Source organism: Taudactylus pleione, unplaced genomic scaffold (genome assembly GCF_031769625.1).
Source record: "Taudactylus pleione unplaced genomic scaffold, aTauple2 ptg000956l, whole genome shotgun sequence".
Taxonomy (NCBI): domain Eukaryota; kingdom Metazoa; phylum Chordata; class Amphibia; order Anura; family Myobatrachidae; genus Taudactylus; species Taudactylus pleione.
Window position 1 is genome coordinate 72,725 of NW_028285357.1, and position 12,793 is coordinate 85,517.

A 12,793-nucleotide genomic window follows, 5' to 3' on the forward strand; every position below is an offset into this window, starting at 1 on the left:
TGTCACTAGTGTATAGAGCATGTGTGGAGGAAGGATTAGGTGTATGACACAGTAATGTATGACACAAGGGAGCAGAGCAGTGATGATATTAGTTATACAGCTGTCACTAGTGTATAGAGCATGTGTGGAGTAAGGATTAGGTGTAGGACACAAGGGAGCAGAGCAGTGATGATATTAGTGATGTCGCTGTCACTAGTGTATAGAGCATGTGTGGAGGAAGGATTAGGTGTAGGACACAGTAATGTATGACACAAGGGAGCAGAGCAGTGATGATATTAGTGATGTAGATGTCACTAGTGTATAGAGCATGTGTGGAGGAAGGATTAGGTGTATGACACAGTAATGTATGACACAAGGGAGCAGAGCAGTGATGATATTAGTTATACAGCTGTCACTAGTGTATAGAGCATGTGTGGAGGAAGGATTAGGTGTATGACACAGTAATGTATGACACAAGGGAGCAGAGCAGTGATGATATTAGTGATGTAGCTGTCACTAGTGTATAGAACATGTGTGGAGGAAGGATTAGGTGTAGGACACAGTAATGTATGACACAAGGGAGCAGAGCAGTGATGATATTAGTGATGTAGCTGTCACTAGTGTATAGAGAATGTGTGGAGGAAGGATTAGGTGTAGGACACAGTAATGTATGACACAAGGGAGCAGAGCAGTGATGATATTAGTGATGTAGCTGTCACTAGTGTATAGAGAATGTGTGGAGGAAGGATTAGGTGTAGGACACAGTAATGTATGATACAAGGGAGCAGAGCAGTGATGATATTAGTGATGTAGCTGTCACTAGTGTATAGAGCATGTGTGGAGGAAGGATTAGGTGTAGGACACAGTAATGTATGACACAAGGGAGCAGAGCAGTGATGATATTAGTGATGTCGCTGTCACTAGTGTATAGAGCATGTGTGGAGGAAGGATTAGGTGTAGGACACAGTAATGTATGACACAAGGGAGCAGAGCAGTGATGATATTAGTGATGTAGCTGTCACTAGTGTATAGAGAATGTGTGGAGGAAGGATTAGGTGTAGGACACAGTAATGTATGACACAAGGGAGCAGAGCAGTGATGATATTGGTGATGTAGATGTCACTAGTGTATAGAGCATGTGTGGAGGAAGGATTAGGTGTAGGACACAGTAATGTATGACACAAGGGAGCAGAGCAGTGATGATATTAGTGATGTAGCTGTCACTAGTGTATAGAGCATGTGTGGGGGAAGGATTAGGTGTAGGACACAGTAATGTATGACACAAGGGAGCAGAGCAGTGATCATATTAGTGATGTAGCGGTCACTAGTGTATAGAGCATGTGTGGGGGAAGGATTAGGTGTAGGACAGTAATGTATGACACAAGAGAGCAGAGCAGTGATGATATTAGTGATGTAGCTGTCACTAGTGTAAAGAGCATGTGTGGGGGAAGGATTAGGTGTAGGACACAGTAATGTATGACACAAGGGAGCAGAGCAGTGATGATATTAGTGATGTAGCTGTCACTAGTGTATAGAGCATGTGTGGGGGAAGGATTAGGTGTAGGACACAGTAATGTATGACATAAGAGAGCAGAGCAGTGATGATATTAGTGATGTAGGTGTCACTAGTGTATAGAGCATGTGTGGGGGAAGGATTAGGTGTAGGACACAGTAATGTATGACACAAGGGAGCAGAGTAGTGATGATATTAGTGATGTTGCTGTCACTAGTTTATAGAGCATGTGTGGAGGAAGGATTAGGTGTAGGACACAGTAATGTATGACACAAGTGTGCAGAGCAGTGATGATATTAGTGAAGTATACCATGTAGAGACTGATACATATTATCCGGTTTCTCCAGAATAATTGATGCAAGCTCTGTTTACTGATAAAAATTTGAGTTCCTCCCTTTTCTTACCGTTCCTATTTTATTTATGTGAAAAATGATTCTTTAATGTCCAATGAGACCAATTCCCGGTTGGACTCCACTCTGGCATGACAAATAATCAGGGACAGACACGTAATGTGGCTGGAGGTGACTGATTTTCTCTTGGACACCTTTACGTGGCCCTTTTGTGTGTAACATCACAATTAAATCTTTTCGTGTTGACGTGAGGAGGATTAATGGCTTCTACAATCTTTTAAGACCTCGGTTATAAAAGACTATCCCCTTAACTTCACAAAGGACTCCCGTGCAAAGCCGGGGCCGGTTACTAGTTATAACTGAATGTAAAAATGTGTCATCAGCGCACTCACCAGGATCTTTCACATCTTTCAGGTAGGACAGAAGGTTCTCATAGGGATCATTATCATCAGGTCCTTCCTGCAATGGGGAATAATTGGTGAAGACAGTGACCAGATGCCATGGAGCCACCAGCTATGTCCTTCCTGAGACAATGAGGACCATATGGGACAGCCCATGGGGGGGTTAGGTAGCATAACAGACACCATAATGTCCACATGGACTATATTTATACAGTCATAAGGTCAACATGTACATAATTTAGACAGCTACATCAATTAGACAGGTACATGACTTAGACAATCAAATATACCGATAAACCAGTAGACAGTGAGCCGGTCATGTCAATCATTAAATAGCTACTACTGTAGGTGAAACTAATAATGTGAAAAGAGTGAAAACACAAAAGCAGCCTTTGGGCTCTATTTATTAACATTGTTTTTACTAAAATAAAGTGATAAAAGCTGTTTTGTGATGTCACACCCTTTTCACATTATATTAGTATCACCTATAGTTATTACAGGGCAATTGGAGTAGAATTTGTACAATTCTACTCCAACCCCTAAGTATCACTTATGTTTAGTAATCAGATCACATTTCCCATAATTGTAATAAGAAATATGATGTGACCAAAGTTTCTAAAAATAAATTGTGAAAAAATACTGGGGAAAGCCCTGTGATAATAACGTCACCTGGAGATGGCATTATCCAGGGTCTCCTCCAGTTACCGGACTCCTGCCCTGCTCTAACGGGGAGAGCAGAGACTGGAGCCGGCCCCAGTGATCAGCTGTGTGGTCTACACACACCGCACGCTGATCACTGCTACACACACCACACGCTGATCACTGCTACACACACCACACGCTGATCACTGCTACACACACCACACGCCGATCACTGCTACACACACCACACGCCGATCACTGCTACACACACCACACGCTGATCACTGCTACACACACCACACGCTGATCACTGCTACACACACACCACACACTGATCACTGCTACACACACCACACGCTGATCACTGCTACACACACCACACGCTGATCACTGCTACACACACCGCACGCTGATCACTGCTACACACACCGCACGCTGATCACTGCTACACACACCGCACGCTGATCACTGCTACACACACCACACGCTGATCTCTGCTACACACACCACACGCTGATCACTGCTACACACACCGCACGCTGATCACTGCTACACACACCGCACGCTGATCACTGCTACACACACCGCACGCTGATCACTGCTACACACACCGCACGCTGATCACTGCTACACACACCACACGCTGATCTCTGCTACACACACCACACGCTGATCACTGCTACACACACCACACCCTGATCACTGCTACACACACCACACGCTGATCACTGCTACACACACCACACGCTGATCACTGCTACACACACCACACGCTGGTCTCTGCTACACACACTGATCACTACTACACACACCACACGCTGATCACTACTACACACACCACACGCTGATCACTGCTACACACACCACACGCTGGTCTCTGCTACACACACCACACACACTGATCACTACTACACACACCACACGCTGATCACTGCTACACACACCACACACTGATCACTGCTACACACACCACACGCTGATCACTGCTACACAGACCACACGCTGATCACTGCTACACACACCACACGCTGATCTCTGCTACACACACACCACACGCTGATCACTGCTACACACACCACACGCTGATCACTGCTACACAGACCACACGCTGATCACTGCTACACACACCACACGCTGATCACTGCTACACACACCACACGCTGATCACTGCTACACAGACCACACGCTGATCACTGCTACACACACCACACTGCTACACACACCACACGCTGATCTCTGCTACACACACACCACACGCTGATCACTGCTACACACACCACACACTGATCACTGCTACACAGACCACATGCTGGTCTCTGCTACACACACCACACGCTGATCACTGCTACACACAGCACACGCTGATCACTGCTACACACACCACACGCTGATCACTGCTACACACACACCACACACTGATCACTGCTACACACACCACACACACTGATCACTACTACACACAGACCACACACTGATACCTGCTACACACACCACACACTGATACATGCTACTATTAGGGTAAGCAATGCTGAATTTATTGATCAACACATGTGCTGATTTAAATGAATGTATGCCTTTAAGATGATTTGCTTTTTCTACCTTAATTAAGAGGAAATCAGATATGTTCTCTTCAAGACTGACAGGAAAGACTGACTCACAAGATAAGACAAGGAACAGTTACTTCTGTACTGAAGAGGAAGATGCTGACAGACCACAACCTTTTATCTGATTTCTAACTAAAAACTGCTTTTTGCATATGACCATATAAATAAACTAATTAATTTACTAATATGTACGCCCTTAGGGCAAGAATTGATTGGACATTACTATGCTACAGGAAATATGTTTAATTGGTTGCTTGCAAAATGTACACCTTTAATTTAAGGGTATTAATAAAGGTAACCAGGAAGTAACAAGGCAATTCTTGAGTTGATTTGAACTTTACTGAGTGTTAAGTCCATAGCTCTCTTGTCGGCCGACTGATAGAAGTCATCAAGACAGAATTTCCTAAGCTTGGCAACTGACCATTACCCTGACATTCTTCTGGGGGCTCGTGTCTGGGATCCAGCTCCTCCACGTGCACTGATCAGATACCACTCTGACTCTTGGGAACAGCAGAATCATACCCAAGTGAGTGCCATTTTTTTGCCTCTATTTTTCTGCTCTTCCTAAGGCGTGGGATCAGTGGGTGTGAGGTAATTTTAATGAACCCTAGCAAATTTTGTCTTCTATAGAAGTATAAGTGTTTTCAGCAGAGTGTGTATGATGAGGAGGTGTGTGCTTGGATATGTACAGAAATGAGATGTAAATAAATGAATGTCTTTAAAAGTACAGCCAAAGACTGCAGTTCCCATCTGTTATTGTCTGGCTTGTCCTATCTTTTGCAATCTGCGACCCCTGGGCTGATTATTCATTGACTTCATATCTCTCAGTTCTTGCTTGAAGTGACACGGAGTGCTTTACTCATGAAGGAAGTGGGTAAGCATGAGAGAACCATGCCCCTTACGTGTTTAGATGCACCTGCAGTTCTTAGGTTTGACCCCTAGGGGCTGCCCAAGTCAGGTGTTTGTCTGCCTAATTATTTGTATATGCTACCAGGACACTTCCAATGCCGTGCAGCCAGGATATAGACATAGTGCCGATAGTCTTAGTCTGCATAGCGGGACTGGCCATCTTAATAACACTACTCTGCTTATTGTGAATGTGGAAAACACTCAGCAACACATCTTCATCTAATTAGGACCCAACCACACCCACATAACACTCTAAGCATCAGGAGAGAATCTGGCCATGATAGAGGCTCCTGAGGTTATAGTAACAGTGTGTGTAGTAGCACTTACAGTAACATTGCTGTTGTACTGTTTGTGGGAACTGAGGACAGGAATTTTGGGTATAAAAAGAGTTTTACATGTCCCAAACAGTCACGCTTAATTTGAAGTGCAAGGACTGTACAGGGGTTCTGTTATTACAGAACAGCAGGACATCCCTGCAACCAAGACTGACAGGAGTGTTAGCCAAAGAAACCCCAGTAGGGCTATACTGTGAAGACAGTTTCACAGGGTCTAGTGTAGGTGTCTATCATAATTGGCACACACATAACTGACAGTGTATTTACAAGGGAGGGTGGGTGAAGACTGGAGGCAGTTAGTATCCACACTGCCCAGAAATATAGCAAACAAACAAGCGCCAGTGGTCTGCCCTAAGATATCCATAAAAGACCCTCAAAGGCCACATGTTACCAAGCTTTGGCAGCTGCTTTGCCAATTACCGAGAGCACAGAGGGTGCTGCACAACACAGACGCCCTTGAAGATTACATTGTGTAAATTGCACAGGAACACTGGTGTTACAGACCACTAGGTGGTGCCCACTTCCAGAGTTATCAGCGGTACTTTCTAAAGATACCCCCAAAGGAATCTTTATTGAAAAAAATTATTGTATGCTTGAGAAAGCCTTAATCATCATAATAGTGGGAACACATACTAGGAATCTGTCATATTTACAGACACTTCAGGGCCAAGATTGGCAGCTAATTTGTAGGAAGATTCCTAGGAATGTTTGTTCAGAATCTGCACCTTTAGTCTGTCCCAGAGTAAGAATACCAGATCCAAGTAGAGAGTTTGCCGCAAAAATTTCCCAAATTTTAAAGAGGAACCCCAGTGGAGTACATTAATTAAAGGAACCTTCAAGACATCTCTAGTATTGACTAGGAGCCGGCAACCCAAGCTGTAACACCGTCATGGGGGCTCAAGGTAGTAAAGGTATGGCAGAATTAGAACCACGAAGTCCTGTGGAGCTAGTCAGAGGTAAAGAAGGAAGAAGTGCACTTAAAGATATACAGAGGATACTCCAGAGAGCTGGGATGCCCAAGCACGGATCGTTAGATCCAATAAAGGGAAACTTTTGCAAGAGAACAAAAAACTTAGATCAAGCATAAGGGATATGGAAATCAGGTGAACTCATGGACAAGGGTAGCAAAACAGGTTCAGAAAGGTGAGGAGGCATTAAGTGAAAAAGTGGGAGAAATTTTAGAAGACTGTGGACCTAATCCACCATTTGCACCACCACCTTCAGCAGGATCACATGCACCCCCTGCACCCACAGTACCTCCTATCAGGCTTAACAGGAGAGAGGGATAATGGCGGGTAGGGCCAGGCCCACTTAAGTCTTTGTACCCCACAATTCCAGAAGTAATGGGAACAATTCCCAGGGCAGGTAGGAAATGTGCATACTGTGAACTTTGCATACCACCTGCCTACAATATTTGCCCTTATTGTCACAATCCAGTTCCAGAGATAGGGGAACCATGTAATCCAGATCCCCCTCAAACAACATCTGTAGTCTCATACAGTACCCCCAACCACACCCCAAGGCTAGTCCCTTTTTCAAAGAGCATTGGGATCAATCTCTTGGAACAGTTTAACAAGTCCTTTACAGCCTTATGTGGGGAACAGAGTCTCCCATATACAAAGTCTGTAAGAAAGCAATGAGTGGGCGGGTTACTGAGCCATGTGACTGCTCATATTGTAGAGAACCAGAATCTTATTTTGTGTGAGATGCAGAACCACCACCATACCCAAGAGACTCAGCAGGGGGTTTTCCAGTGATGGTTCAGAGAGTCCTTGAACCAGACCTTGCCCACCCAGGACAGAACATCATAGTAAGAACACAGGTCCAACACAAGCCCTGGACTGCCAGGGAACTGGATGATATTGTTGCTAAAGCTGCAGACCCTAGAAAGAACCCCATGGCTTACCACAGGTTCATGGAAAGATTAGTATCTGTGTGGGGAGCTGTGTGGGTGGATCTGGAAGAAATCTGCAGGATGACTATAGGGAGAGGCAGCATGGGAGAGATACTGGCTCTGCCAGCCATTGCCCCTGTAGTAGACCCTCCTGGAGTAGGGGACAGACAGAATCCAGAATCAGGACCACTCTTTGTTGCTAGAGTAAAGGTGTGGTGTGAATTGCAGCAGTAATGTATGCCTACAGTGCCAGAAGCAAGGCAAAGAGTAGGACAATCTGTTAATGAATATTATGACCAAACCCATCAATCACACCTAGACAGGGGGTTTGAGGATGCCAATGAGATGCACCAGTGGATGCTCAGAACCTCCTTTTTAGGGGGACTGTTAGAAAAATCTAAGAGTAGAGCTATACCAGAAAAGACCAGAGGCAGGTACCGTGACATTGTCAGCTGTACTTGAGGTTTTGAGAGCAATTGAGGATAAAAAAAATGAAGAAAAAAAGAGAAAAGCTAAAAATCAACCATAGAGGGTTACAGTTCATGTAGTACAGGAAGGGGGTTACAGAGCCAAAAATCAACCGAGAGCAAACAAAAAAGTTAGCCCAGAAGAGATGAAAAAGAAAAGATTGTTTTTTTGTCAAAAAGCAGGACACATGAAAAGGGATTGTCAGAAGTATAAACACTGGCTAGAGAATAGGCCAACAGAATCAGACAATGCCCACATGTACACTGCATAGGAAACAAGCCCTCCAGTATCACGCCCTCAATTGGATACCATTAATACCCCTGGCCCAAAAGCAGTGGTAACCTTAACACTGCCAGAAGGGGAGCAAATAAAATGTGTTGTAGATACTGGAGCTAGTCGTACTGTCTTGAGGGGGCGGCTGATGTCCCTAAGGGGTATTTAACAAAACAAACCATCCCAGGTACAGGACATAGCATACCTTTGCACATTAGCAAACCAGTTAAGGTGTCAGTAGGATCAGAAGAGATTAAGGTACCTGTGGAGTTCCTGAACACCACATCTTGTCCTATCAATCTCCTTGGTGCAGATATTTTAAGTGTTTTACAGGCCACAATTGAGTATAGGGATGGAAATGTTGTTCTCAAAGGTAAAACAGGCTAAACCCTGGAGAACCAGATTGAAGCAGCCATTTATCTGTTAGAGCATGCAACCCCTAAACCCCAGTCCACCCCACAATGGTTGTCAGTAATCCCAGACAAGTTATGGTCAAAAGGAAAAACTGATGTGGGATTACTAAATGTACAGCCTGCCATATTGCATCTGAAGGCAGGTACAATCCCTGTCAAGATAAAGCAGTATCCCCTCACCAGAGAACAAGAACAGGCTATTCAGCAACAGATAGCGGCTTATCTAGCCACGGGGGTAATAAGGGAATGTAGGTCCCCATGGAACACTCCATTTGTTTCCAGTGAAGAAGAAAATAGCACCCCCTGGTGGCCCCCAAGAGTATCGCATGGTTCGTGACCTTAGGGAGGTAAACAAAAGATTGGTAGTGGATGTCCCTATTGTCCCTAATCCACATACCTTTCTAAATCAGATACCGCCCACAGCCAAATACTTCACAGTAATAGATTTGGCCAATGCTTTCTTCTCTGTACCATTAACACCAGAATGTCAGTTATATCTGGCATTCACCAGCATGGATAAACAGTATTGCTGGACCAGACTCCCACAGGGAGGTGCCACGTCTCCTTCAGAATTTTCAGAGGCAATGTCTCTAGTGCTGCAAGGGTGGAGATCTCAGCAACCATCTACTCAATTATTGCAGTATGTAGATGACTTGCTTCTACATACAGACACAGAAGAAATTTGTCGAACTGAGAGTCTCATTATTGGATTTTCTATGTGAACAGAATTGTAGAGTGTCTAAGGACAAGCTACAGGTTGCTAAGATGCGAGTTACCTTTTTGGGATATTACATTTCACAAGGCACTAGACACCTTACACAAGACAGGGTATCTGCAATATAAAAAGTACCTGAACCCACCACTACTCGGCAGTTGAGAGCTTTCTTGGGTTTGATAGGGTATTGTCGTGAATGGATCACAAATGCATCATGGCTAATGCAGCCATTATAGATGCCCTGACAGACTGGTATACAGAGCTGCCAGTCCCTATGGCAGCTCTGTATACCAGTCCCTATGGCAGCACTGTATACCAGTCCCTATGGCAGCTCTGTATACCAGTCCCTATGGCAGCTCTGTATACCAGTCCCTATGGCAGCACTGTATACCAGTCCCTATGGCAGCACTGTATACCAGTCCCTATGGCAGCTCTGTATGCCAGTCCCTATGGTAGCCCGGTATACCAGTCCCTATGGCAGCTCTGTATACCAGTCCCTATGGCAGCACTGTATACCAGTCCCTATGGCTGCCCTGTATACCAGTCCCTATGGCAGCTCTGTATACCAATCCCTATGGCAGCACTGTATACCAGTCCCTATGGCAGCTCTGTATACCAGTCCCTATGGCAGCACTGTATACCAGTCCCTATTGCAGCACCGTATACCAGTCCCTATGGCAGCTCTGTATACCAGTCCCTATGGCAGCTCTGTATACAAGTCCCTATGGCAGCTCTGTATACCAGTCCCTATGGCAGCCAGGTATACCAGTCCCTATGGCAGCCAGGTATACCAGTCCCTATGGCAGCCAGGTATACCAGTCCCTATGGCAGCTCTGTATACCAGTCCGTATGGCAGCACTGTATACCAGTCCCTATGGCAGCCAGGTATACCAGTCCCTATGGCAGCACTGTATGCCAGTCCCTAAGGCAGCACTGTATACCAGTCCCTATGGCAGCTCTGTATACCAGTCCCTATGGCTGTCCTGTATACCAGTTCCTATGGCAGCCAGGTATACCAGTCCCTATGGCAGCTCTGTATACCAGTCCCTATGGCTGTCCTGTATACCAGTCCCTATGGCAGCACTGTATACCAGTCCCTATGGCAGCACTGTATACCAGTCCCTATGGCAGCTCTGTATACCAGTCCCTATGGCAGCTCTGAATACCAGTCCCTATGGCAGCTCTGTATACCAGTCCCTATGGCTGTCCTGTATACCAGTCACTATGACAGCTCTGTATACCAGTCCCTATGACAGCTCTGTATACCAGTCCCTATGGCAGCTCTGTATACCAGTCCCTATGGCAGCACTGTATACCAGTCCCTATGGCAGCACTGTATACCAGTCCTTTTGGCAGCTCTGTATACCAGTCCCTATGGCAGCTCTGAATACCAGTCCCTATGGCAGCTCTGTATACCAGTCCCTATGGCAGCACTGTATACCAGTCCCTATGGCAGCTCTGTATAGCAGTCCCTAGGACAGCACTGTATACCAGTCCCTAAGGCAGCTCTGTATGCCAGTCCCTATGGCAGCACTGTATGCCAGTCCCTATGGCTGTCCTGTATGCCAGTCCCTATGGCAGCACTGTATGCCAATCACTATGGCAGCACTGTATGCCAGTCACTATGGCAGCACTGTATGCCAGTCCCTATGGCAGCACTGTATACCAGTCCCTATGGCAGCACTGTATACCAGTCCCTATGGCAGCTCTGTATACCAGTCCCTATGGCAGCTCTGTATGCCAGTCGCTATGGCAGCACTGTATGCCACTCCCTATGGCAGCACTGTATACCAGTCCCTATGGCAGCACTGTATACCAGTCCCTATGGCAGCTCTGTATACCAGTCCCTATGGCTGTCCTGTATACCAGTCCCTATGGCAGCACTGTATACCAGTCCCTATGGCAGCACTGTATACCAGTCCCTATGGCAGCACTGTATACCAGTCCCTATGGCAGCTCTGTATAGCAGTCCCTATGACAGCACTGTATACCAGTCCCTAAGGCAGCTCTGTATGCCAGTCCCTATGGCAGCACTGTATGCCAGTCCCTATGGCAGCACTGTATGCCAGTCCCTATGGCAGCACTGTATGCCAGTCCCTATGGCAGCACTGTATGCCAGTCCCTATGGCAGCACTGTATACCAGTCCCTATGGCAGCTCTGTATACCAGTCCCTATGGCAGCTCTGAATACCAGTCCCTATGGCAGCTCTGTATACCAGTCCCTATGGCAGCTCTGTATACCAGTCCCTATGGCAGCACTGTATACCAGTCCCTATGGCAGCTCTGTATGCCAGTCCCTATGGCAGCACTGTATGCCAGTCCCTATGGCTGTACTGTATGCCAGTCCCTATGGCAGCACTGTATGCCAGTCCCTATGGCAGCACTGTATGCCAATCACTATGGCAGCACTGTATCCCTGTCCCTATGGCAGCACTGTATACCAGTCCCTATGGCAGCACTGTATACCAGTCCCTATGGCAGCTCTGAATACCAGTCCCTATGGCAGCTCTGTATACCAGTCCCTATGGCAGCTCTGTATACCAGTCCCTATGGCAGCACTGTATACCAGTCCCTATGGCAGCTCTGTATGCCAGTCCCTATGGCAGCACTGTATGCCAGTCCCTATGGCAGCACTGTATGCCAGTCCCTATGGCAGCACTGTATGCCAATCACTATGGCAGCACTGTATACCTGTCCCTATGGCAGCACTGTATACCAGTCCCTATGGCAGCACTGTATACCAGTCCCTATGGCAGCTCTGTATACCAGTCCCTATGGCAGCTCTGAATACCAGTCCCTATGGCAGCTCTGTATACCAGTCCCTATGGCAGCACTGTCCTGTATACCAGTCCCTATGGTAGCACTGTATACCAGTCCCTATGGCTGCCCTGTATACCAGTCCCTATGGCAGCCCTGTATACCAGTCCCTATGGCAGCTCTGTATACCAGTCCCTATGGCAGCTCTGTATACCAGTCCCTATGGCAGCACTGTATACCAGTCCCTATGGCAGCTTTGTATACCAGTCCCTATGGCAGCTCTGTATACCAGTCGCTATGGCAGCTCTGTATACCAGTCCCTATGGCAGCACTGTATACCAGTCCCTAAGGCAGCACTGTATACCAGTCCCTATGGCAGCACTGTATACCAGTCCCTATGGTAGCAATGTATACCAGTCCCTATGGCAGCTCTGTATACCAGTCCCTAAGGCTGTCCTGTATACCAGTCCCTATGGCAGCACCAGCACTGTATACCAGTCCCTATGGCAGCTCTGTATACCAGTCCCTATGGCAGCTCTG

The 12,793-nt window shown here is 46.4% G+C and overlaps 1 long non-coding RNA gene across 1 annotated transcript in view; it reads right to left on the reverse strand.

The window, feature by feature from the left end:
- Positions 1-2,230: 2,230 nt before the first annotated feature.
- Positions 2,231-12,793, reverse strand: part of LOC148473214 (uncharacterized) — a 526,460-nt gene continuing 515,897 nt past the window's right edge. The window contains exon 3 of the long non-coding RNA XR_015872989.1: positions 2,231-2,301. This is a non-coding gene — a long non-coding RNA (uncharacterized LOC148473214). The remainder of the gene's footprint in view (positions 2,302-12,793) is intronic.